This window comes from Arachis ipaensis, chromosome B3 (assembly GCF_059453495.1).
Source record: "Arachis ipaensis isolate K30076 ecotype BB chromosome B3, ASM5945349v1, whole genome shotgun sequence".
In the NCBI taxonomy this organism is placed as follows: Eukaryota; Viridiplantae; Streptophyta; class Magnoliopsida; order Fabales; family Fabaceae; genus Arachis; species Arachis ipaensis.
In genome coordinates this window covers 36,725,381-36,753,081 of record NC_142438.1, presented here as the reverse complement: position 1 = coordinate 36,753,081, position 27,701 = coordinate 36,725,381, and the positions used below count along the sequence as shown (strand labels likewise).

Below are 27,701 nucleotides of genomic sequence, written 5' to 3'. Positions count from 1 at the left end.
AAACAGTTACATAGTAGAAAAAAGGACAAAGATCACAATCAATAAAAGAAAATTCTCTATGAAAAAAGAGGTCGGACACTACCTAGCTCAGAACGGAGAAGAGTAGGATCCCCTAAAAACTTCTTAGTGTCTAGATGAGGAGGCTCCCCCCCAATGCTCCTCTAAAACACCCAAAAAGGCCTGTTCTACTTCATCTAAACTCTCCCAGGGATACTTGAGGACTACAGGGTCTTTTTGCCACCATAAAGGAAAGGTCGGCTCATCATTTTCATCCAGAAAGAAAGAGCGAGCACCCTCAACAGCTCAGACTTCAAAATAGAAGTTCTTAAAGTCACGAAAAGAGTCATCAAATATTGAAAAAACTTTCTTTCCCTGGGTAGCTCGGAAGGAGATCCAAGAAGCCTTCTTCTTGGCCACCCCGGGTTTGGTCAACACAAACAGGTAAAGAAAAAGGGACAAGGTAGGTCGGACACCCAGCTCTTGCACAATAACTGAAAAATCTTCATGAAAGTCCAAGAGTTCGGATGAAGCTGTGACGGGGCCACATTACAGTTCCACAAAACTTTAGTCTCAAACACAGTAAAAGGAAGGGTAATACCTAGTTGGCTAAAGAAATAGTTATAGGCATAGAAGAAAGGACACTCTGCCCGAATTAAGGGAGGGAAACTAACTCTCTCCTCAGGATCGGGCGACACCAGCTCGTAATTCTTCTCGTCATCCCTACTACTACAGATTCTGTGAAATCTCCTAAGTTTCTCACAATACTCTGGGTCGGCCACAGTAACACACATCAACACTATAGAATCTAACCAGTCAACCATACCAACGGGGACCTTCATAGACATTTCAACAATATTTCTACGTGAAGACATAGAAAACTACACCTACAGAAAGAAAACGGAAGAAGGGTCACTACCAAGTAATTCGAACAGAATCAGAAATACAACAGCAACTAACAAGCGCAATAATAAAAAGGGCACCCAAGGCTCGGGGATCACCACTAAACCCTAGGGGCACCCTTTGGAGGCAATGTAAATACAGAAAGGAAAGAAACACAAGGAAAAGCAACAGCCCTAACCCTTCCAACAAAAAATACAAACCCAGAAAAGATCCAACCTTTTCAAAAAGCTCAGCAAGATCAAAACTTTGTGCAAAAAAGAAAAACATGCAACAGTTAAGCACAAGGAAGAACTACAAATTAAAAGCGCAAAAGGGTGCGAAACAGAGTACTGATGAGCGGATAATTTATACACTTTTTGGCATTATTTTTGGCATTGTTTTTAGTATATTTTTATTAGTTTTTAAATAAAAATCACATTTCTGGACTTTACCATGAGTTTGTGTGTTTTTTTGTGATTTCAGGTAATTTCTGGCTGAAATTGAGGGACTTGAGCAAAAATCAAATTCAGAGGTTGATGAAGGACTGCAGATGCTGTTAGATTCTGACCTCCCTGCACTCAAAGTGAATTTTCTGGAGCTACAGAACTCCAAATGGCATGCTCTCAATTGCGTTGGAAAGTAGACATCCAGGGATTTCCAGAAATATATAATAGTCTATACTTTGCCCGAGTTTAGATGACGCAAACTGGCGTTCAACTCCAGTTCCATGCTGCATTCTGGAGTTAAACGCCAGAAACAGGTTGCAAAGTGGAGTTAAATGCCAGAAACAGGTTACAAATTGGCGTTCAACTCCAAGAAAAGTCTCTACACGTGTAAAGCTCAATGCTCAATCCAAGCACACACCAAGTGGACCCCAGCAGTGGATTTCTGCATCATTTACTCATTTCTGTAAACCCTAGTAACTAGTTTAGCATAAATAGGACTTTTTACTATTGTATTTACATCTTCGGATCATCTTTAGTTTCATCTTTAGATCAAGTTTGGGAGCTGGCCATTCGGCCATGCCTGAACCTTCATCACTTATGTATTTTCAACGGTAGAGTTTCTACACACCATAGATTAAGGTGCGGAGCTCTGCTGTTCCTCATGAATTAATACAAAGTACTATCATTTTTCTATTCAATTCAAGCTTATTCTGATTCTAAGATATTCATTCGCACCTCAATATGAATGTGATGATCGTGACAGTCATCATCATTCCCAACCTATGAACGCGTGCCTGACAACCACTTCTGTTCTACCTTAGATTGAATGAGTATCTCTGGGATTCCTTAATCAGAATCTTCGTGGTATAAGTTAGAATCCATGGACGGCCATTCTTGAGATCTGAAAAGTCTAAACCTTGTCTGTGGTATTCCGAGTAGGATCTGGGAAGAGATGGCTGCAATGAGCTTCAAACTCGCGAGTGCTGGGCGTAGTGACAGACGCAAAAGGATCAATGGATCCTATTCCAGTATGATCGAGAATCGACAGATGATTAGCCATGCAGTGACAGCGCATTGAACCATTTTCACTGAGAGGACAGGATGTAGCCATTGACAACGGTGATGCCTAACATACAGCTTGCCATAGAAAGGAGTATGAATGGTTGGATGAAGACAATAGGAAAGCAGAGGTTCAGGAGGAATGAACGCATCTCTATACGCTTATCTGAAATTCTCACCAATGAATTACATAAGTATCTCTATCTTTAATTTACGTTTTATTTATATTTTAATTATCAATTCACTATAACCATTTGAATCCGCCTGACTGAGACTTACAAGGTGACCATAGCTTGCTTCAAGCCGACAATCTCCGTGGGATCGACCCTTACTCACGTAAGGTTTATTACTTGGACGACCCAGTGCACTTGCTGGTTAGTTGTGCGAAGTTGTGACAAAGAACTAAGATTATGAACGTGTGTATTGAGTTTTTAGCGCCGTTACCAAGGAATGGAACCGTCACGATTTCCGCGCACCAAGTACCAACCTGCAAAGAAGAAAAGAAGCGACGACGGATGCACAAACAAGACACGAAAATCCCACCAACAGAGCACCTTGAAGCTCCAAAGGAAGGAAGAGAGACTGGGACAAATCAAAGAAAGCAAACCAGAAGAAAGAAATCCTCTTTCCAGAAGAATGAAAACGAAATAGAGGAAGGCAGAAGAAAGAACTGAAAAAATCAAAATCTCTTTGATTTCAAATGAAGGAGGGAACGAAACGGCAAAAAAGGAATTAAAAGCCATATTAAAAGGCTTTAAAAGTGCTCGCTTAACCCCAAAACTGACACACTCAAGAATGACGCGGCATTTAAAGCAAAAAACGCTTTGCATTTTGAAAGACATTACAGAAACACGAAAGCTATCCGAAGTTGGAGCAGACCGGACGCGATGCTTGAGCACGACTTCCCCCAAAGAGGTCGAAGCTCAGAAACAAGCACAACCTCACGGAAAGATCGAAGCTCAAACAGGGGCACTGTTCATACACCGGTCCGACCTACAAGGTCCGAGTTGGCCGAAGATAACATGACCGACCTCTTTGAAAGGTTGGCCCATTACTGACCTCTTCACAAAGAGTTTGAAAGATTGCAACAGAGGCCCAAAACAAAGGATCACTGCCCAAATAAAAGCGGCTGACCAGAAAGATAAGGATCTCTCCCACCAAAGATAAAGATAAGATAACCAACTTATCTTAAAGGAAGATCATCAAACACTAGTATAAATACACTAGAGCACCCAGGAAAGCTCGTACTGACTTAAGCATTGAAGTCTCTTGCAGGTACCACCACCCTTCGGTGACCAAGGAACAGCAGCATCTCCTGCGCCAACAAGTCGGACGCAGCAGCCCAGTCCAGATCAGAAGATCTCATCCGAGATCGACATCTCTGTTTCAGGTAACACTCGAAACAGCTAGTTATCTAACAATCAACAAATACTTGATGCATGAATGCAAATATCATGAGGTCTTTGGAGGGTTGTAATGGGGTCAGGGTAAGGGTAGGATTTATATGGTTAAGTGGACTAGTAAATTGGACCTTTGATTAGCTCAAGTATCCCACTTAATCCTATATCAACTTATTTACAAAAAAGAGAACAACCTAACTTCTCATTTTTCTCCTATCTTACATTCACTTATGCATCTTCTTTCTATTCACACACATATGCATTCTTTATTTAGCATTATTATTACCATTCATTCCTTTTTTTTCTTTTTTTTCTTTTTTTTCTTTTTCTTCTTTTTTTTATATACACCAAAATTTCTCTTTTCTTTTATCATAAAAAAGAGATGCATATGTTTTAAGTAATGAATGCATGAGTGTTTGTCCATTTTTCCAAATTTTCTCAATGAACACCCAAAGAAAACTAACTACCAATGTTTTTCCACAAATCTTCTCCCACACTTTAGTAACACATACTACTCAACCCAAACTAATCAAAGATACAATTCATGGACATTAATGGTCTTTTGCTTAGGACAAATGGTGTGCTTAATATTAGAACAAAAGAGGGATAAAAAGGCTCAAAAGTGGGTTACAAAGGTAAATGTAAGGGTTGGCTATATGGGCTAAGTGAGTTCAATTTCAAAAATGGCCTCAATCATACTAAATGCATTCAAAACATCAAATATAGGACATAAAGATTCAAGCAAATCTAAGATCGCAACCGTTTAACAACTGACACACTTCATTCGCTGATTTCAAGTCGCTGATTAGCGGGCGAAATACATTTGTCGCTAAGTTGTCCCAAGTTTAATTTAGCGAGCGACTTGGCAACTACAATCTTATCGCAAAACAAAAGCTATATCCTACCTATTTTGTAGAAAATTACTCGCTAATCTCGTTGAAAATCTGTCGCAGAGTTATAACAAATCCAAAGCTAACCGAGAAAATATTAGAAGTAACTGGTCGCAATTGAGTCACTAATCAAAAGCTTATTTAGTGAGGAATTAGCGACTGCTTAACAACTGATAGACTTTCCTCACTTATTTCATGTTGCTACTAATTTGTGAAAAAAAATGTTAGTCCTTATTCTGTCCTTATTTCATGTTGCTACTAATCACTAACATCTATATATAATCCATAGAAAATTCATGAAAAGTTTGAACCAAATTTGTCAAGCACGATAATATAATTTATTACAATTTTATCACTAATCTAAATCTATTTTAAACGAGAGAATAATTAACGTCCCAAAGTCGTGGATATTTGACTCTAAAATCAAACTCGTAAAAATGCAAGCCTAAGCGACTTAGCTTGATTAACCAGAAAAAATAGTGAATTAAGTTGGCTGACTTTTGGGTCAAACGGATGCCTTTTTTTTTATATATAATAAGCTAGTGTGTATGTATATATATATATATATATATATATATATATATATATATATTGTAGACCCGACTTAAAATTCGACCAACCCCTAAAAAAAAATAACATGCACTACAAGAAAATCACCCATTTAGTAACACTTTTTTAAGCTACATTTAAAAAGCATAGCCTATTCATAAAATAGGCTACGCTTTTCTTTGTGTTACCTTTTTATAAGAGAATAGGAAACACAATTATGGCATTACTTGAAAAGTGTCTCTTTAGATATTAAAAAGATCACTTATAAAGTGTATCCTTATCTTAATATTTATGGATACACTTTTCTAACAAAAAAAGAACGTTTTTGAAGAGTAACCTATATTGCGTTTATTTATAGGCACGAGATATCGAGAAGGGACATTGAGATACAAAGTCGTATTTGACAGATGAGACATAGACAGAGACATTATGTCTAGAGACACTGAATTAGTGTATCTTGTATCTATCCTGACAGGAAGAACACAGGGGCACTAATAAGAGACACAACTTATTTTTTATTTTTTTATTATTCTTATTAATTTTTTCTAATTATATTTTTTATTGTTCTATTTTTCTTCCCATATTTTTTGAATGAAAAATAAAATAAATTAGACTTTCATAATTTTTTCTAATTTATCACCAAATAAATACAAGAACATTAATTTTTTTGTATCTGTTATTCGTGCCATGTTTTCATTGTTTTGTCCTGTCTAGTTCTCATAATCAAATGCAATCCTAGGATCCGTTTGGATTGACTTTTGAAAAAAAAAATATTTATTTTTTTCATCTTTTAAAAAAAAAATTTAATAGACAAAAAGCTATTTCATATTTGGATAAACTTTTTAAAAAAATTCAAATATTAAAAACGTCTTTTGCGGTTTTTTCTTTTTTCCAAAGTTAGGAGTGAGACTCGAATCCGCGACTTCGAAGTGAGTATGGGGAGACTATGTGTGTGTTTAGATTGACGTTTGTCAAATTAGAATTTGAATGAAAGTGATTTTATAGAATTAATTTTGGGTAGAAGTAAGTTTATGCCAACATAATTTATGTTTAACAATTCTAAACTAAAATTGATTTTGATAAAATGAACATTATTTAAATAATATTAGTTAAAATTATTTTTAGATAACTAATTAATTAATTACTAAAAAAATATAATATTAAATTATAATATTATTTTTTTAAATATATTTAATCTTTTTTTATACTTCTTTTTAGTATATTTTTTATATAATATTTTTTATAGTACTATATTTTAGTATGTTATAATGTTTTATTATTATAATAAAAATTAATATTTATTTATTAAATTAAAAATAACATATAAAATAATATATTTTAGTATTCTTGCTCGCAACCCGCCGACTGTACAAGTTCAGTCCCACCATTGAATTCGATTGCAACACACCGAAGCCATAACCAACTACTTCATCTTTCAAGCTACTCTTTCAAATGATTCGTCTATGACATCATTCCAGCTACCATCCTATCTTCCTTTGGATCTTGTTTCTCCCTTCAAATCTTTTTTTGAGCTACCACGTTTTTTACCTCCATCACGTGGTCATGAACATCGAAACTGTTTTCAATTACCTTCGCTGCGTGCCACGGAATGGAAGGGGGTCGATCTGCCAACACCCCTTTCGATAAGTTTCCGCTCGAAGCTCTACCAACTCATCTTAATAAACTTATTTTTATTATTGTTTTAGATTCTAACTTTTTATTAATTATATTTTTATTATTATTTATAATTATTTTTTATTTAATTTATCATTTCTAATAGGAACAATAATACATATTATAAAAAACTAGAATAATAAACAGTACACAAGAATTACAATGATAAATTTTACAAATAGTAACAAAAAAAATATTCTGTAACTATTTTAATAATCTCAGTATTATTTTATTTAGTATTATTTTGAACGATAAAATTTTATTACTTATGACTCTATTGTTATGTATAATCAATTTTTTATTTACTTTGTTCTTTTTAATAAAATCAATAATTATACTATAACAAAATTTAATAAAAAGTTAATAAAAAATAAAAATCAAAATATAAAAATAATTATTAAAAATGATAAAAAAATTATGAAAAAAACTATTAAAACCAATAATCATCAACAATAAACATAAACGCATGTTAAGTGAACGTCTTTTTAGGATGCAAAGTCACGTATTCATTTAGAGAAAAATAAAAAGTTATCAAACATTAAAAAATACCGTTAACTCACTTTTATCTTTTTCAACGTATTTAGCAGATATATCTTATGCCATTTGAACTCTAATTCATTGACAAAGTAAAGTATTGTTAATTTTTAATAACAATATTTTAAAAAAAAATGTATTTAAATAGATTTAAAATTGAATAAAAATATTTTATTTAATTTTTTTTAATTTAGAAAAATCAATTCAAATTACCACATATTCTTTACGTTTTGGTGTACACTTCAAAATATTTCTAATGTAAAGGCGCTAACACTTAAGTTTTCCTTTTCACAAACCCGCGCCCTTCTCCTTCATTCAGAGATTAGACTTCCCCTTCTTCTTCGCCACTTTCACCATTCTTCTTTGCCTTCACTCACCACCACTCACCGTCGCCATTCTCCTTCGTCTTCACCTTCGCTCACGACTCACCTTCTCCGCTCCTCATCTTCACCTTCGCTCACCACTCACCGTGCTCACCATCATCATCTCGTGCGATCAGCGTCGCTGCTTACCATAGTCGTCTGTGTGCTCACCGTCGTTGTTCACCATCGTTGTTTGTGCGCTCACCAGGTAATTTTTGTCTGTGAAATGTGAGAGTTTTAGGGTTCCAATTTTAGGGTTTTTAATTTGGGATTTTAGCTTTTGAATGTGTATTGTTTATGAATGTGTATTGGCTTCTGAAATGGCCTTATCTAATTTAAGGAAGCCATTTGACTGTTTTTAATTTGGGGCTTTGTATTGCTTTCACTAGATTTGGATAAATTTCTTTTACCAAGATTGAGAAGGAAGATTCTTGGTTCTTGGAGTCGTATCAGAAGAATCCTGGTCAAGCTGCGACTTTCGTGAAGCATATTCAAGAAGGGATTGAGATTGCGGCCAGAGATGAGAATGCTCTGCTTTTGTTCAGTGGGAGAGAGACTCAGAAAGATGCGGGACCTCGCAGCGAGGCGCAGAATTACTGGGCTGTAGCAGATTACAAGGGATGGTTTGGTGAGTTTTTGCTTTTTCTGGTAACTGTTTTTGTCATCATAGGAGTTGAAATTGGTTGTGTGCTCAATTTAGATATTATATCTGTATATAGATAGTTAGACATCTTAGCCTTCATTTGGAGATTGTCTTATGATAGAGATAGATTGGCATTGTGGATACAAGTCTATATATGTGCATGACATTAGTCTACTATAAGTTATATTTTGAATAGGTTGTTGTCGTATAAATAAGAAGCTTGATCTATATTCAAGGTTATCCAGTTCATGAAATCCACCTAACTAGTGAGGTGAGCTTTAAGATTAGGCTCATTTGTTCTCAATTCTATTGAGCCTAACCTGAGCCGTGTTAAGTGGGGACATATTTTCTCCGTTTCTATAATTCTATTGTCAATGTGACTTTGTAGTTTGTAAGTTTTGATAGTTACCGAACAGGTTAGGGGCAGAGAGAATAAGAGATGTCTTGTGATTATCGAACTCTAAGATGTACATAAGATGTATAGCCTTTAATGTTCAAATGACATATCTGATTAGGAAAGATATTACATACCCGTGCACATAGCCAAAGGAACTAGGCATGAGATTGAGTGGTTATGCTATTTTTTTTCCTCTTATGCTTTACAAAGAAGCTTTAAATATCTATCAAATGTGGAGTTTACTAAACTGAATACGTGGTAGATTAGCTAGCAAATTGAGCTGTTATATAGTTGCACTACTGCAACTCATCTGAGAATTGTGGATCAGATATTGAATTGTCGTTTTCCTTGTCTTATGCAAATTTCTAGTTTTGTAATTGGGATATCATTTGTATTCTTTTAGCAGATTTTCAAGTTTCATAATTCACAATATAAAACAATTTTGGTATACTACAAATCACCAATCCATGCATAAATAGGATTAGTGTATATATGAAGCATGCAAACTCTCAAAGTCGTTGAGTTGAGAGAAATTAATCTCAATTTCTAACTTTGATTTTAATCCATTATCTTAAATCAGTTGTTTCTGTTTGAGTCCAATATTGGTTATTTTCAACTAATCTAAATCAGATCATGTTCCTTTAAAATAGCGAAAGTAAGGAATAGATACATGGACCTTGTTTTTATTCTACTTTTTGGTTTCATTATCTTTTTAAGTCTTGTTGTAATTCATCTTATTTTATAAGATTAGCATATATGCTGAGAGATATTTAACTCATTTTAGGGTTCATCGAGCTGGGCCGTGGGAAAAAATATATTGTGAACCAAAAGAAGTAAAGGCTGCAATTGTTACCTGTGGAGGCCTCTGTCCTGGTCTTAATGATGTCATTAGACAGGTTAGCTTGTGATCAATTTGGTCTTTTATTCCAAATCTCCTCCCTGTGGAGTGGCCTTAGTAAAGATTGCATTGTAGCTTCTTACTCCCTTTTTACTCATTAGCCACTATGATAGATATCTCAATTTGAAAATGCGAGTCAAGACCTACATTTTTTGTAGAAGTCATTTGCATCAAGTCATTAGTGCATTATTCTGTATCCAGTCATCCTTTTTTTTTTTTTTGTGAATAAATTTAATTGTTACATGATTCACAGCATGTTATCCAGCACATGAATTCCTATATTTGTTTCTCTTTTTTGGACATTCTGACATGTAACCTAGACTTAACTTTTTCCCTTTGTTTTCTTTTGGCAGGTTGATGAGCTTGTTGTTCAAGCATTTAAAGTCAAGAATTTAAGCAATGAGGGGAGAAAAAGAAATCAAGTCTTTCTCCGATTTCTTGTTTGATATGCATTCATCTTTTAAGGTCAAATCTCTATCTTCTATTGCATACTCCTGTTTTTGTTCATATTTCAAAATTGAATGCTAGGGGTTTGTTGTTTCCAAAAGCAATCTTGGGTTGAGGTGCAACTAAGTGTATATATATATATATACTCAAAGATATACATGCAGCCACTGTCATGTTTATTTTGCCTAATATTTTAGCTATACAATTAGGAACATAGATACAACACAACTAACAAAACATGGAAACTATATTATATATACTTAGACATGAAATATTTGTCTATTGAAGATTAACATATTTTTCAGTGCCTGTTGCATTGTTATCTGCCTTATTGCTAGCGATGATTTTATAAAGTTTGATGTGATTTTGGGAAGCGAGAAAATCAAGGCAAGTGCATTTTAAACTTAAATGTCAGCTGCATTATGCAAACATTGTTCAAGGCATTAACAATTTAACATATTGTCGTATGTTGTTAATTTCTGATCTTTTTGTTTCATGCAATAGGCTCCAGTACTTTTCCAGGAGATTGGCCATTCATTAAACCCTTCCAATAGCTTGGTATTTTCTTTTCTTTTTCCCTTATAATCTTGTAGTGTGATTGTTATCATTAGTCATGAACTAGGTATAATATGAAGTTGGTTCCTTCATGAAAATGTGTTTAGTTCTCTTTTTGTCTCTTTTTAAATGTCTTTAATTTCAGGTGTTGAAAGTTCTCTCGGCATCTCCTTTAGCTTATTGGAACTTCAATGTCATTTGTCTCGGTTGTTCAGGTATCCTAACACTTCTTTCTCATTTTTTTTTCTCATGTTGCATATATGCATGTGTTTTGTGTTGTTTGCTGTCCAAATTTTGTATTATTTAAAAATGTTCTTTTGGTGGCTAATATTATTTTTTTGGTGGCTAATATATATATAGATACCCTTACCATTTTTTGGTTTTTCATGGCATTTCTTCCTATTGTTTTTTGTTTCTTGATTTGTTCTGTTCTTGCATTTCCGTGTTCTTGCTATTGTTTGTTCTTCACTGCTATTTATTTTTTGTTCGTGGCTTTTTGCTATTGTTTGTTGTTCTTGATTTTCTGTTCTTAATTTGTTGTTCTTCACACTGTTGCTAATTTTTTGTTGTTGATTTTTAATTTGTCGTTGTTCACTGTTGGTTGTTGCTATTGTTATTTTTATTTTAAATTTGTTAATTGTTATTGATTTTAATTTATTGGTTCTATTATTTTTGTTTTTGATTTAAATTTTTTTTATCTTCACTACTGTTCGGATGGCTGTTATTTTTTGCATTTAATTTGTTGTTGATTAAGTAATGTATTGATGTTCTGTTTTTTGGTTTTTGATCACAGTATAAGTGACGACATTGGTAAAACTGAAGGTGAAACTGGTGGACATGTTCTTTGTGCAATTGATATGCCAAGTTTTAGGTGTTGTTTGTAACTGAGTCTTTTTCTTTGTTAGTTTACTAATTTAGTCATGTTTTTTAGAGCTATTGAATAGATAGAATAACATTTGATCAAACCCAAAGGCTTAGTTATTATTGTCTTTAAACATGGTTTGAACTTTTTAAATGTGTATAATTTTGATGAAATAATTTTATTTGTATGCGTTATAATCTTTTAGTTCAATTACTAAAATAAAAAAATAATATACTATTTATTTTAGTATAGCGACATACTCGCTGTTGATGATGGTGATAGATTAAAGACTCAATTGCGACTGAAACATTTATGAGATACCTATTGATTTGTTACTAGTTCAAAAATGAATTTGCAATGATATTTGCTATAGTATTGCAATTAATTGAGTACATATTATTTTTAGCAAATTAGCGATTACTTCATAACTCTACTTCTCATTTAGAATAGCTTTGGTTTAGCGACAAAATTCTTACAAATTTGATTAAGGATTTTCAAAGATTAGCTATAGATTTGCTGTAAAATGTGACAGATTTGCGATCATATTAGTGGACAACTTGCGATGAATTAGGTTGAGAAAAATTCCTTGCTAATTAGCGTCAACTAAGCATTCTATTTTGTCTACGAAGTTAGTTTGGATTTAGCGATGATTTTGCTACAGTAGAGTTTGTCGCTAATTAGCGACTACCTTTTAGTCTATTTCTTCTATGGAATTAGCTTGATGGATTTGCGACTATTTATTCGGTAGCTAAAATATTTTTCGATGAATTAGCGACTATTGTGTTTGCCTCGCTAATATGCGACTTGTAATTAGCGAGGAAAGTATTAGTTGCTAGGCTGTAGCTAATCCGTCACAAATTATATTTTGCGTTAGATTAGCGATGATTTTACGACTATTTTTGTGGTAACTAATCAGCCATATTCTTGTCGTGTAAAAGACTGTGTGTTTTTTAAATGTGCGCACTGTTTAGAACCCAACACATTGGTTTGGTAAAAACGGCAACCACATAATTAAAAGAAATAGCATGTGTTCCTCAATTAAGTAGCCTATGGTGCAAGTAAAGAATAAGCAAAAGTTAAGGCACAAACAAACCTAGGTAACCATAACTAAAGTGAATTGAATATTTGAGATATTGGATATTGAAATTGTGCAAGTGAAAGCGCAAAATTTGATATAGAAGCACAATAAACAATAACTAATCAATGGTGAAAAAAAAATTACTTATTCATCTTGAAACATAATGAAATAGTCACATGGTAAAGGTACTTGTTGCAAAAAGTGATAAGCTTGATAAAAATCAAGTTAAATCACTCAAACAAATGCAAAGCATAAAAAAGAAATAAGTATCAGACATGTGATGAATTTGATATGAAAATCATGATGAACAAGTAATTTCAACTCAATTCACTTAATTCAATATGCACTTATAAATAATTTGTCCTAGGATGCAATGGAAACATGAATATTCAAACCCATTAGGTACTAGTAAATTTAAGCAAAGTATAAGTGCATTGATGGAACTCAATTTCATATAACATCAACAATGATCTAAGGTGCACAATTCATGATGAAGTTGCTAAACAAGGATATAGTCTAATGCATATGGTAGCTACAACATATGAATCAAACTCAAAATTCATTTAGGCAATCAAACAAAGACTTAATACTTAGTACATATATTCATCCAAAATTAAGCCAAAATTCAAATAAAAAAGCAACCCAATCAACATCAGTTAAACACTTGTAATTTATTTAATTAACAAACAACTAAACCAAAACTAATATAATTACTAAAATGAAAATGAGATGCAATTAAAACTAACTAGAACAAGTAGAAAATAGGGAAAAAGTAAGATAAGGGAGGGATGGAGGGGACGAAAGTGCGTTAGGGCTTTATTCAAAGAGAAATCAAAAGTATGCCCAAAACAGCACGTGTGCGTATGCACAAACATGTGTGCGTACGCACACAAGGTAAAAAAGAGGGGGATGCGAACGCACAAGGGTGTGCGAGCGCTTCCAGCAGAGAGGGAATTAAGAAGTGTGCGAACGCACAAAGTGGTGCGTACACACAATAGACTTTTATTTGAAAAGGATCATTTGTGCATGCGCACGCATGTGTGCGTCTGCACAGAGAGCAAAAATGGCAGAGATGCGCACGCACAGAGGGCTATGAGCGCTCTCAATAGAAGGGTTGCAAAAGGGTGTGCGCGCGCAAAGACTGGTGCGCTCGCACAAAGTGCAGGATTTAGGGTTAGTGTGCGTACGCACAAGTTCGTGCGCACGCACACAGGGCAGAAAGGACAGGGATGCACACGCACACAGGGGTGCGAACGCTCCCAACAGGGGCTGTGCAGACAAGTGTGCGTACGCAGAGGATGCAAAATTTGGTGATTGTGTGCGTATGCACAAGGGTGTGCGCACGCACAATGCCCTGTTTTTCCAAAAAAATTTCTTTTAAAATCTAAGATATTGAACCTTAGCTCAGTCAAAATTCAACCCCAAAACATCCAGAAATCCATAAATTCATGATCCATACAAAAATGAACCTATCTAAGCTCAAAATTAAACTAATCCTAAATTAGCTAAAAGAAGCAAAAATGCAATAAAACAAGACTATAAACAAGGAGAGGGTAAGAAAGATGTTACTATGGTGGGGTGTCTCCCACCTAGCACTTTTATTTAAAGTCCTTAAGTTGGACTTTTGGAGGAGATTCTCATCAAGGAGGCTTGTGCTTCCATTCCTCCTTGATCCTCCACCCATGCTTGGTCTTCATTTGTCCTCTAGGGTCCCACACTTTGCTTGTTGACACCTCTCCTTGTTGATCCTCAAGCTTCCAATGGAGTGACCATATTCTTGAATTCTCACCAAGGCTCCAAATCCTCCTTTGAAAACCGCTCAATTGTTCCTTGCACCACCCTTGAGACACAAATCTTAAGGGTGCAACCTGATGAGCGGATAATTTATACGCTTTTTGGCATTGTTTTTACATAGTTTTTAGTATGATTTAGTTAGTTTTTAATATATTTTTATTAGTTTTTAAATAAAAATCACATTTCTGGACTTTACTATGAGTTTGTGTGTTTTTCTGTGATTTCAGGTATTTTCTGGCTGAAATTGAGGGACTTGAGCAAAAATCAGATTCAGAGGTTGAAGAAGGATTACAGATGTTGTTGGATTCTGACCTCCCTGCACTCAAGGTGAATTTTCTGGAGCTACAGAACTCCAAATGGCGCGCTATCAATTGCGTTGGAAAGTAGACATCTAGAGCTTTCCAGCAATATATAATAGTCCATACTTTGCCCGAGTTTAGACGACGCAAACTGGCGTTCAACGCCAGCTTCCTGCCCTATTCTGGAGTTAAACGCCAGAAACAAGTTGCAAAGTGGAGTTAAGCACCAAAAACAGGTTACAAACTGGCGTTCAACTCCAAGAGAAGCCTCTACACGTGTAAAGCTCAATGCTCAGCCCAAGCACACACCAAGTGGGCTCCGAAAGTGGATTTCTGCATCATTTACTCATTTCTGTAAACCCTAGTAACTAGTCTGATATAAATAGGACCTTTTACTATTGTATTAGACATCTTTTGATCATTTTTAGATCTCTAGACCTCCATGGGAGGCTGGCCACTCGGCCATGTCTAGCCTATTTTCACTTATGTATTTTCAACGGTAGAGTTTCTACACACCATAAATTAAGGTGTGGAGCTCTGCTGTTCCTCATGAATTAATGCAAAGTACTATTGTTTTTTTATTCAAGAACATGATGAATATGATGATTATGTGACGCTCATCATCATTCTCACTTATGAACGCGTGCCTGACAACCACTTCCGTTCTACATGCAAACAAGCTTGAATGCGTATCTCTTAGCCTCCTGATCATGAGATCAGAGTCTTCGTGGTATATGCTAGAACTATTGGCGGCCATTCTTGAGGTCCGAAAAGTCTAAACCTTGTCTGTGGTATTCCGAGTAGGATCCGGGAAGGGATGGCTGTGACGAGCTTCAAACTTACGAGTGCTGGGCGTAGTGACAGACGCAAAAGGATAGTAAATCCTATTCTAGTATGATCGAGAACCGACAGATGATTAGCCATGCAGTGACAGCGCATTGGACCATTTTCACAGAGAGGACGGGATGTAGCCATTGACAACGGTGATGCCCAACATACATCTTGCCATGGAAAGGAGTAGGAATGATTGGATGAAGACAGTAGGAAAGCAGAGGTTCAGGAGGAACGAAATCATCTCTATACGCTTATCTGAAATTCTCACCAATGAATTACATAAGTATCTCTATCCTAGTTTATCTTTTAATTATGTTAATTATCAATTCTCTATAACCATTTGAATCCGCCTGACTGAGATTTACAAGGTGACCATAGCTTGCTTCAAGCCGACAATCTCCGTGGGATCGACCCTTACTCACGTAAGGTTTATTACTTGGACGACCCAGTGCACTTGCTGGTTAGTTGTGCGAAGTTGTGACAAAGTGTGATTCACGTTTGAGAGCACCAAGCCTTTGGCGCCATTGTTGATGATCACAATTTCGTGCACCAAGTTTTTGGCGCCGTTGCCGGGGAAGGGAATGAACAACAATTTCGCATTTGTTTTCGGCAACAACAGTGCCAAGTTTGGTCCGGCAACAACACCAAGTTTTTGGTGCCGTTGCCGGGGATTGTTCGAGTTTGGACAACTGACGGTTCATCTTGTTGCTCAGATTAGGTAATTTTATTTTATTTTTAAGATTTTTATTTCTTATTTTCGAAAATAATACAAAAAAATTTTTTTTCTTCTTTTTCGTTTATCCCAAAATAATTTTCGAAAAAACCAAAAAAATTCTTATAAAATCATAAAAACAAAAAAAATTTATGTTTCTTGTTTGAGTCTAGTGTCAATTTGTAAGTTTGGTGTCAATTGCATCTTTTTAATTTTTCTTAAATTTTTTTGAAAAATTCATGCATTGCATTCTTCATGATCTTCAAGTTGTTCTTGACAAGTCTTCTTGTTTGATCTTTAATTTTTCTTGTTTTGTGTCTTTTCTTGTTTTTCATATGCAATTTCAATTTGTTAGTATCTAAAGTTTGAAAATTTCTAAGTTTGGTGTCTTGCATGTTTTTCTTTTCTTAAAAATTTTCAAAAATAAGTCTTGATGTTCATCTTGATCTTCAAAGTATTCTTGGTGTTCATCTTGACATTCAAAGTGTTCTTGCATGCATTAGGTGTTTTGATTCATAATTTTCATGATTTGTTTCAATTTTGTGTTTTTCTCTTTCATCATTAAAAATTTAAAAATAAAAAAATATCTTTCCCTTCTTTCACTCATAAATTTCGAAAATTTGAGTTGACTTTTTCAAAACTTTTTAAAATTTAGTTATTTCTTATGAGTCAAGTCAAATTTTCAATTTAAAAATCCTATCTTTTTCAAATCTTTTTCAAAAATAAAATCTTTTTCATTTTTCTTTTATAATTTTCAAAAATTTCAAATTGATTTTCAAAAATCTTTTTCTCATTTTGTTTCATAATTTCAAAATCTTTACTAATAATTAATGTGATTGATTCAAAAATTTTAAGTTTGTTACTTGCCTAGTAAGAAAGGTTCAATCTTTAAACTCTAGAATCATATCTTTTTAGTTTCGTGTTAGTCAAGTAATCAACTTTAATTTTCAAAATCAAATCTTTTTAAATTTCTTTTTCAAATCTTTTTTTCAAATTAAATGTCAATCACATCTTTTTCAAAATCAATTTCAAAATCTTTTCTAATTTCTTATCTTTTCAAAAATTAATTTTCAAATCTTTTTCAATTAACTACTTGACTTTTTGTTTGATTTTAAAAGTTTACTATTTCAATCATATCTTTTTCAAAACTACCTAACTAATTCTCTCTAATTTTCGAAAATCACCTTCCTCTTTTTCAAAATTTCTTTTCAATTAACTATTTGTTTTAAATTTTAGTTTAATTTAATTTTATTTTTCTTTTTAAGTTTTCGAATTTTAACTTTAATTTCAAATTAAAAACAAAAAATACTTTTATTTTAATTTATTTAATTTTCGAAATTCTCTCCCCCTCATCTCTTTCTAATTATTTTATTTATTTACTAATACTTCTCTTCATCTAAAAATTCGAACCCTCTCTTCCTCCTGGTGTTCGAATTTCTCTTCTTTTATTCTTTTCTTCTTCTACTCACATAAAGGAATCTCTATACTGTGACATAGAGGATTCTATATTTTCTTTTCTGTTTTCTTCTTTTTCATATGAGCAGGAACAAGGATAAGAATATTCTTGCTGAAGCTGATCCTGAACCTGAAAGGACTCTAAAGAGGAAGCTAAAGCACAACTCTCTGGAGAAAATCTGACAGAAATTTTTGAAAAAGAAGGAGATATGGCCAAAAATAATAACAATGCAAGGAAGATGCTTGGTGACTTTACTGCACCAAATTCCAATTTACATGGAAGAAGTATCTCAATCCCTGCCATTGGAGCAAACAATTTTGAGCTAAAACCTCAATTAGTTTCTCTGATGCAACAGAACTGCAAGTTTCATGGACTTCCATAAGAAGATCCTTTTCAGTTCTTAACTGAATTCTTGCAGATCTGTGATACTGTTAAGACCAATGGGGTTGACTCCGAGGTCTACAGGCTTATGCTTTTCCCGTTTGCTATTAGAGACAAAGCTAAAATATGGTTGGACTCTCAACCTAAAGATAGCCTGAACTCTTGGGATAAGCTGGTCACGGCTTTCTTAGCCAAGTTCTTTCCTCCTCAAAAGCTTAGCAAGCTTAGAGTGGATGTTCAAACCTTCAAACAAAAAGAAGGTGAATCCCTCTATGAAGCTTGGGAGAGATACAAGGAACTGACCAAAAAGTGTCCTTCTGACATGCTTTTAGAATGGACCATCCTGGATATATTCTATGATGGTCTGTCTGAATTATCTAAAATGTCATTGGACCATTCTGCAGGTGGATCCATTCAATTAAAGAAAACGCCTGCAGAAGTTCAGGAACTCATTGACATGGTTGCAAATAACCAGTTCATGTATACTTCTGAAAGGAATCCTGTGAATAATGGGACGCCTCAAAAGAAGGGAGTTCTTGAAATTGATACTCTGAATGCCATATTGGCTCAGAACAAAATATTGACTCAGCAAGTCAATATGATTTCTCAGAGTCTGAATGGATTGAAGGAATCATCCAACAGTACTAAAGAGGCATCTTCTGAAGAAGAAGCTTATGATCCTGAGAACCCTGCAATAGCAGAGGTGAATTACATGGGGGAACCCTATGGAAATACCTATAATCCCTCATGGAGAAATCATCTAAATTTCTCATGGAAGGATCAACAAAAGCCTCAACAAGGCTTTAATAATGGTGGAAGAAACAGGTTTAGCAATAGCAAGCCTTTTCCATCATCCACTCAGCAACAGACAGAGAATTCTGAGCAGAATCCATCTAGCTTAGCAAATATAGTCTCTGATCTATCTAAGGCCACTCTAAGTTTCATGAATAAAACAAGGTCCTCCATTAGAAATTTGGAGGCACAAGTGGGCCAGCTGAGTAAAAGAGTCACTGAAACTCCTCATAGTACTCTCCCAAGTAATACAGAAGAGAACCCAAAAAGAGAGTGCAAGGCCATTACCTTGCTTGGTGTGGCCGAACCCAGAAAGGAGGAGAAGGACGTGAATCCCAGTGAGGAAGACCTCCTGGGACGTTCAGTGACCAATAAGGAGTTTTCCTTTGAGAAACCAAAGGAATCTGAGGCTCATCTAGAGACCATAGAGATTCCATTGAACCTTCTTCTGCCCTTCATGAGCTCTGATGAGTATTCTTCTTCTGAAGAGAATGAAGACATTACTGAAGAGCAAGTTGCTAAGTACCTTGGTGCAATCATGAAGCTGAATGCCAAATTATTTGGTAATGAGACTTGGGAAGATGAACCTCCCTTGCTCACCAATGAACTAAATGCATTGGATAGGCAGAAATTACCTCAAAAGAAACAGGATCCTGGTAAATTCCTAATTCCCTGTAACATAGGCACCATGACCTTTGAAAAGGCTCTATGTGACCTGGGGTCAGGAATAAACTTAATGCAACTCTCTGTAATGGAGAAACTTGGGATCTTTGAGGTGTAAGATGTCAGAATCTCATTAGAGATGGCAGACAACTCAAGAAAATAGGCTTATAGACAAGTAGAGGACGTGTTAGTAAAGATTGAAGGCCTTTACATCCCTGCTGATTTCATAATCCTAGACACTAGGAAGGATGAGGATGAATCCATCATCCTTGGAAGACCCTTCCTAGCCACAGCAAGAGCTGTGATTAATGTGGACAGAGGAGAATTGGTCCTTCAACTGAATGAGGACAACCTTGTGTTTAAAACTCAAGGATCTCTTTCTGTAACCATGGAGAGTAAGCATGAAAAGCTTCTCTCACTACAAAGTCAACCAAAGCCCCACAGTCAAACTCTAAGTTTGGTGTTGGGAGGCCTCAACCAAACTCTAAGTTTGGTATTGAACCCCCACATTCAAACTCTAAGTTTGGTGTTGGGAGGTCCCAATAATGCTTTGAGCATCTATGAGGCTCCATGAGAGCTCACTGTCAAGCTACTGATATTAAAGAAGCGCTTGTTGGGAGGCAACCCAATGTTATTTAATTACATCTATTTTATTTTTATTTTTATTTCGTGTTTTATTAGGTTGATGATCATGTGGAGTCACAAAAACTACTGAAAAATAAAAAATAGAATGAAAAATAGCATTAAAAACAACACACCCTGGAGGAAGAGCATTCTGGCGTTTAAACGCCAGAAACAAGCATCTGTCTGGTGTTTAACGCCAGAAACAAGCACCAAGCTGGCGTTTAACGCCAGAAACAAGCATCTACCTGGCGTTAAACGCCAGAAACAAGCTACATTTGGGCGTTTAACGCCAGAAACAAGCAGCAGTCTAGCGTTAAACACCAGGATTGCACAGCAAGGGCATTTTACACACCTAATTGGAGCAGGGATGTTAAGTTCTTGACCTCACAGGATCCCCACCACTTCTTCTCTCCTCTTCACACCTTTTCATAACTCTCTTTCACAAATACCCTTCACCAATCACCTCAATCACTCCTATATAAACCCCTCATTCATTCTTCATTTTCACACAACACATCCCTTTCTTCTTCCCCTTGGCCGAATACACACCTCTCTCCATCTCCTCCATTTTTCTTCTTCTTATCCTTCTTCCTTTCTTCTTTTGCTCGGGGACGAGCAAACCTTTTAAGTTTGGTGTGGTAAAAGCGTTGCTTTTTATTTTTCCATAACCATTTATGGCACCTAAGGCCGGAGAAACCTCTAGAAAGAGGAAAGAAAAGACAAAAGCTTCCACCTCCGAGTCATGGGAGATGGAGAGATTCATATCAAGGGTCCATAGCTCAGTGGTAGAGCATTTGACTGCACAACAAGAGCATGAGGAATTCCCTCACTAAGAAATCCCTGAGATACCTCAAGGGATATATTTTCCTCCACACAACTATTGGGAGCAACTAAGGATAGGAGCACCAAAATCACTAGGGATGGAGCAACAAAGACAAGGAAGAGACATAGAGGAGCTCAAAAGCACCATTGGTTCTTCAAGAAGAGGAAGACACCACCCTCACTAAGGTGGACCCGTTCCTTAATCTCCTTGTTCTTATTTTTCTGTTTTTCGTTTACTATGCTTTATGTTTTATTTATGTTTGTGTCTTTACTATATGATCATTAGTATTTAAGTATCTATGCCTTAAAGTTATGAATGTCCTATGAATCCATCACCTCTCTTAATTGAAAACTGTTCTAAAAACAAAAGAACAAGAAGTACATGGTTTCTAATTCATCCTTGAAACTAGTTTAATTATTTTGATGTGGTGACAATACTTTTTGTTTTCTGAATGAATGCTTGAACAGTGCATATGTCTTTTGATATTGTGGTTTATGAATGTTAAATATGTTGGCTCTTGAAAGAATGATGAAAAAGGAGAAATGTTATTGATAATTTGAAAAATCATAAAATTGATTCTTGAAGCAAGAAAAAGCAGTGAATACAAAAGCTTGCAGAAAAAAAAGAGAAGAGAAAAGAAAAATGGTGAAAAAAAAAGAAAGAAAAAGAAAAAACAAGCAGAAAAAGCCAAAAGCTCTTTAAACCAAAAGGCAAGAGCAAAAAGCCAATAGCCCTTAAAACCAAAAGGCAAGGGTAATAAAAAAGAATCCAAGGCTTTGAGCATCAGTGGATAGGAGGGCCTAAAGGAATAAAATCCTGGCCTAAGCGGCTAAACCAAGCTGTCCCTAACCATGTGCTTGTGGCGTGAAGGTGTCAAGTGAAAACTTGAAACTGAGCGGTTAAAGTCAAAGTCCAAAGCAAAAAAAAAGAGTGTGCTTAAGAACCCTGGACACCTCTAATTAGGGACTTTTAGCAAAGCTGAGTCACAATCTGAAAAGGTTCACCCAGTTATGTGTCCGTGGCATTTATGTATCCGGTGGTAATATTGGAAAATAAAGTGCTTTGGGCCACAGCTAAGACTCATAAAGTAGCTGTGTTCAAGAATCAACATACTAAACTAGGAGAATCAATAACACTATCTAAATTCTAAGTTCCTATAGATGCCGATCATTCTGAACTTCAATGGATAAAGTGAGATGCCAAAACTATTCAAGAGACAAAAAGCTACAAGTCCCGCTCATCTGATTGGAGCTAAGTTTCATTGATATTTTGGAATTTATAGTATATTCTCTTATTTTTATCCTATTTGATTTTCAGTTGCATGGAGACAAGCAACAATTTAAGTTTGGTGTTGTGATGAGCGGATAATTTATACGCTTTTTGGCATTGTTTTTACATAGTTTTTAGTATGATTTAGTTAGTTTTTAATATATTTTTATTAGTTTTTAAATAAAAATCACATTTCTAGACTTTACTATGAGTTTGTGTGTTTTTCTGTGATTTCAGGTATTTTCTGGCTGAAATTGAGGGACTTGAGCAAAAATCAGATTCAGAGGTTGAAGAAGGACTGCAGATGCTGTTGGATTTTGACCTCTCTGCACTCAAGGTGGATTTTCTGGAGCTACAGAACTCCAAATGGCACGATCTTAATTGCGTTGGAAAGTAGACATCCAGGGATTTCCATCAATATATAATAGTCCATACTTTGCCCGAGTTTAGACGATGCAAACTGGCGTTCAACGCCAGCTTCCTGCCCTATTCTGGAGTTAAACGCCAGAAACAGGTTGCAAAGTAGAGTTAAACGCCAGAAACAGGTTACAAACTGGCGTTCAACTCCAAGAGAAGCCTCTACACGTGTAAAGCTCAATGCTCAGCCCAAGCACACACCAAGTGGGCCTCGGAAGTGGATTTCTGCATCATTTACTCATTTCTGTAAATCCTAGTAACTAGTCTGATATAAATAGGACCTTTTACTATTGTATTAGACATCTTTTGATCATTTTTATATCTCTAGACCTCCATGGGAGGCTGGCCACTCGGCCATGTCTACCCTATTTTCACTTATGTATTTTCAACGGTAGAGTTTCTACACACCATAGATTAAGGTGTGGAGCTCTGCTGTTCCTCATGAATTAATGCAAAGTACTATTATTTTTCTATTCAATTCAAGTCTATTTCTTCTCTAAGATATTCATTCGCACACAAGAACATGATGAATGTGATGATTATGTGACGCTCATCATCATTCTCACTTATGAACGCGTGCCTGACAACCACTTCCGTTCTACATGCAAACAAGCTTGAATGCGTATCTCTTAGCCTCCTGATCATGAGATCAGAGTCTTCGTGGTATAGGATAGAACTATTGGCGGCCATTCTTGAGGTCTGAAAAGTCTAAACCTTGTCTGTGGTATTCCGAGTAGGATCCGGGAAGGGATGGCTGTGATGAGCTTCAAACTCGCGAGTGCTGGGCATAGTGACAGACGCAAAAGGATATTAAATCCTATTCTAGTATGATCGAGAACCGACAGATGATTAGCCATGCAGTGATAGCGCATTGGACCATTTTCACAGAGAGGACGGGATGTAGCCATTGACAACGGTGATGCCCAACATACAGCTTGCCATGGAAAGGAGTAGGAATGATTGGATGAAGACAGCAGGAAAGCAGAGGTTCAGGAGGAACGAAAGCATCTCTATACGCTTTTCTGAAATTCTCACCAATGAATTACATAAGTATCTCTATCCTAGTTTATCTTTTAATTATGTTAATTATCAATTCTCTATAACCATTTGAATCCGCCTGACTGAGATTTACAAGGTGACCATAGCTTGCTTCAAGCCGACAATCTCCATGGGATCGACCCTTACTCACGTAAGATTTATTACTTGGACGACCCAGTGCACTTGCTGGTTAGTTGTGCGAAGTTGTGACAAAGTGTGATTCACGTTTGAGAGCACCAAGCCTTTGGCGCCATTGTTGATGATTACAATTTCGTGCACCACAACCCTAGTTAGCCTTAATCCACTATGTACCCCAACCTTGATTTCTTTCTCACTTAGCACTCCACAAAGTTTCCTAAGTTGACCATCTGTTTCCAACAAAGCATATTCATGTGAGTTAATAAAGTTAAAGGAGGAGATTGTTACCCACTTAAATGGTGTGTTGGATGATTGCTTAGGAAGGGAGACTTCCAATAGCCTTGAAATTTTCGCTCCCTTGCTCTCCTCTTTGATAACCTCCATTTCTTGTTCAATCCTCACCAATTCTTCAACCACTTCTTCAACTTCAATAAGCTCAACTTCATCCACTTGTGACAAATCATGCTTCAATTCTTCCTCTTCCACTTAGGGTTCCAAACCTTCCCTCTTCTCGCTTTCTTCAAATGAGGTTGGTTCTTCACATTCATCCATAAAATTGCTTTGATTGCGGCATGAATGTGGCGGGTTTAAGCAGGCTAAGACTTCGGTCAAGGTAGCCATGATGGCTTGATGACGCTTGACCGATTCTTGTTGCTCATTGTCATCTAAGACCGGTTGAGCTGGAATAGAAGGCTCATCATATGGGATGAAGTCTTCATAAATGGGGGTTGGTTCATAAGAGTGAGGATATTGATGTGGTACATATGAAAAGGTAGTTGGTCAAGGTGATTATGGGAGTAATGATGTTGGAGTGTTCATAAGGTGGGTTGTGAGATGGATATGGAAGTGGATCGCAAGGAGGTATTTGGTAATGTAGTGAGGCTTGAGGGTGTTGTGGTTGAGGATAATGTTGAGGGTAGGCTTCATAGGAATATGGTGGTTGGTATGCACTATAGGATGAAGTATGATCATAGTGGTATGGAGAAGGAGATTGCCATGGGGATAAACCATATGAATGTGGCTCCTCCCTTAAGTGATAGCTCAACCCTTGGTGCACACACCATTATTAAGATCGCCATTCCCTACAACCTTGTAATAACCAAACTCCAAGCCAATAGGGTGATAACTCATAGAGAAAAATAGAAGATAACCACAAAAGACATCAACTAACAAAAGAAATAAAATCCTAATTACTAACAAAAGCAAACAAACAACCCAAAAAGTATCTATTCACACTATTCACATATTCACAACAACCAAAATTATGGCACTCAATGCACTACATCCCCGGTAACGGCGCCAAGAACTTGATGTGAGGGGATTATACTGATTCGGAATTTCTCAAAATAAGAATTTCTTCCGTTGCAAGTATAATCCAAACCGGCAATGGATCCTCCCAATCGAAGTTTAATTTTCAAATAAAAATAACCGAGAGTAATTAAACCTCGGGTCGTTCTCCCTAGTAACTAGTGACAACAAGCGTACAATTTTAGTTATGGAAAGCAAGGAGTTTTTCAATTATTGAAGCAAACAATTAAGAAATAAAAGAAAACTCAAAATTGTAATTAATAGAATAATAAAGGAATAAAAGAACTATGTATGTAATATGAACAAGTAAAAGCTTAAAAAGATGGAAATGTGGTTCAAAGCATAAATGGAACCTTGACTTGGGATGAGTTATGGAATTCCTTCCTTGTCATAACCACAACTATGATAATTATGATGGATTAATCTCACCTAGTTAACCCTTAACATCGAAGAGTAAGTCAAGTGAGTATAATTGTTATTAATCCACAAATCCTAGCTAACTTACTAACTATCTTAGTAAAAAGTTAGCGTTAGTGAAAAAAATAACAACTAACAACCTAAGAATTATCACTAAATGTCGGACATTATGACTCTAGTATTTCATATACTCATTTTCCAAAGTCAAGGAGTGAAATTCTACCTCATAATCAAAATTGGAATTTCATCAAACACATGGTAGGCATATTCACAAAACATGGAAAACTTGTAAAAATACTCAAAACTATGAACAACCAAGGAACAAAATCAACAATGGCAACTCAACAAACATAAAATAACCATCAAACATCAAATTCATTAACTCAAACTCAAAATTGCAAAACTATGTATATATTGACAAAGTGCATTAAAATGTAAGAAAGTGTAGAACATGTAATAAAAGAGAGGAAATTAAGAAATATTTACAAAGGAAATAACTAGAATCCAAGATCAAAATTGGGAATTGTAAACTTGAAATATAAACCCTAACTAAACCCTAAAAAAATTGAGAGAAAACCTAAACTAAAACTACCTAACACTACCCTAAGTGTGTTGTATGGTGTATGGTATTTAGTTGGTGTTGCTTGCCCCTTCATATATGCTTCAACACCTTTAGAAATGGGCCAAAAAGCCCTCAAAATCGCGAGCCACGTGACTTTTTGATGAAGTCACACGCAGGGACTTGTTCGTACACACACATGCTGATTTCCTCTTGTGCATACGCACAGAATGTTTGCGTACGCACACATACTTGTGTGCTTCTCTTTTGTTTTCTTCATGTTTTCTCCCAATTGCATGCTTCTCTTCCACCCTTATCAAGCCATTCCTACCTATTACACTTGAAATCACTCATCAAAAGCGTCAAGGCATCGAATAGGATGAAAGTAGAATAAAATTAATTAAATTAAGCACAAAATAGCATGTTTTTACAATTAGATACAATTTAGAGAGAAACACATAAATATGCTATTTAGGTGAATAAATGTGGGTTTTTATGAAAAAAGCCACTCAAATCAATCCAAAATTTATCGTTAAATGTGAATTCATCACAAGTCAAAGGGAGTAGGTTCCAATGGGGTCCATATCTTCTTTGTAATTGTGCCCTTACCACATATGCTACGGTATGTCTTCTAACATTCCAGGTTTATCTCTTTCTACTAAGTAATTAGGGCAATTTACATAAATAAATTGTTACACATTTAAAATTACGCAATTACATTATTTTCAAAATGAAGACGCAAATACATTGTTTCATATATCTATAGAAACCGCTACTGTCAGTAGCGATTTACATAAACACAGAATCCGTTGCTACCAACCGTGGATTACGTTCAAATGTGGCAGCACAAAAACCGCTAGACCCTGTCGCGGTTTCTGTTTGTTTCGGGTTGGTCATAAACCGCTACTGCCAGTAGCGGTTTATGTGCATAGGGCTTCGTGCGTAAACCGCTAGAGGCTATAGCGGTTTACATTGATTATGAAAACAAATAGTAAAACTAATATTTATCTAAAAAATAATTACAAAATAAATAATTAATGGTATATACTATTTAAATAAAAAAATTTAATTTATCATTTCACAATATAATTTAAAAATATAAATATGCATGTAATAAATTTTTTATTTATATTTATTATTAAAAGTGAGACCAAATTACAAATAAAAAAAATAGAGTACTCAATATTAAATTATATAAATCAAGACTAATTTTTTTTATTCTCATCTCTTTTAAAATTTATAAACCAAGACCAAATAATATATATTTTCTGTAATTGTAGAAGTCTTATGTTAAAATTATATTTTATTTAAATATTTTAAAAAATTAAAATAAAATTAATTTTAAATTTTAAAATACAAATTTTTATATATTTATTAAATTTATGTTGATAGAGAGGTATAATTATTCTGATAGGTATTAGTAACTTTTTTTTAATTTATAAAAATAATTCATAAGAATATAAAATTTTATCAATTAATATGTATTTAAAAAATTATCTTTAAA

The 27,701-nt window shown here is 35.2% G+C and overlaps 1 long non-coding RNA gene and 1 other non-coding gene across 6 annotated transcripts; one reads left to right on the top strand and one right to left on the bottom strand.

Moving 5' to 3' along the window:
- The first annotated feature begins 7,702 nt into the window (after positions 1-7,702).
- On the top strand, positions 7,703-11,876 carry LOC107634374 (uncharacterized). 5 transcript variants are annotated; one of them, XR_015907571.1, is made up of 8 exons: positions 7,703-8,001; positions 8,183-8,421; positions 9,618-9,729; positions 10,085-10,196; positions 10,484-10,565; positions 10,683-10,736; positions 10,879-10,948; positions 11,527-11,876. It is a non-coding gene; the product is annotated as an uncharacterized LOC107634374 (long non-coding RNA). The 5 variants fall into 5 exon arrangements; XR_001618870.3 differs by lacking the exon at positions 10,484-10,565; XR_002359193.2 differs by having other exon boundaries at positions 10,484-10,736.
- A 6,493-nt stretch (positions 11,877-18,369) lies between these two features.
- On the bottom strand, positions 18,370-18,477 carry LOC148570309 (small nucleolar RNA R71). Its single transcript, XR_015909051.1, has one exon. It is a non-coding gene; the product is annotated as a small nucleolar RNA R71 (small nucleolar RNA).
- Positions 18,478-27,701: the final 9,224 nt, after the last annotated feature.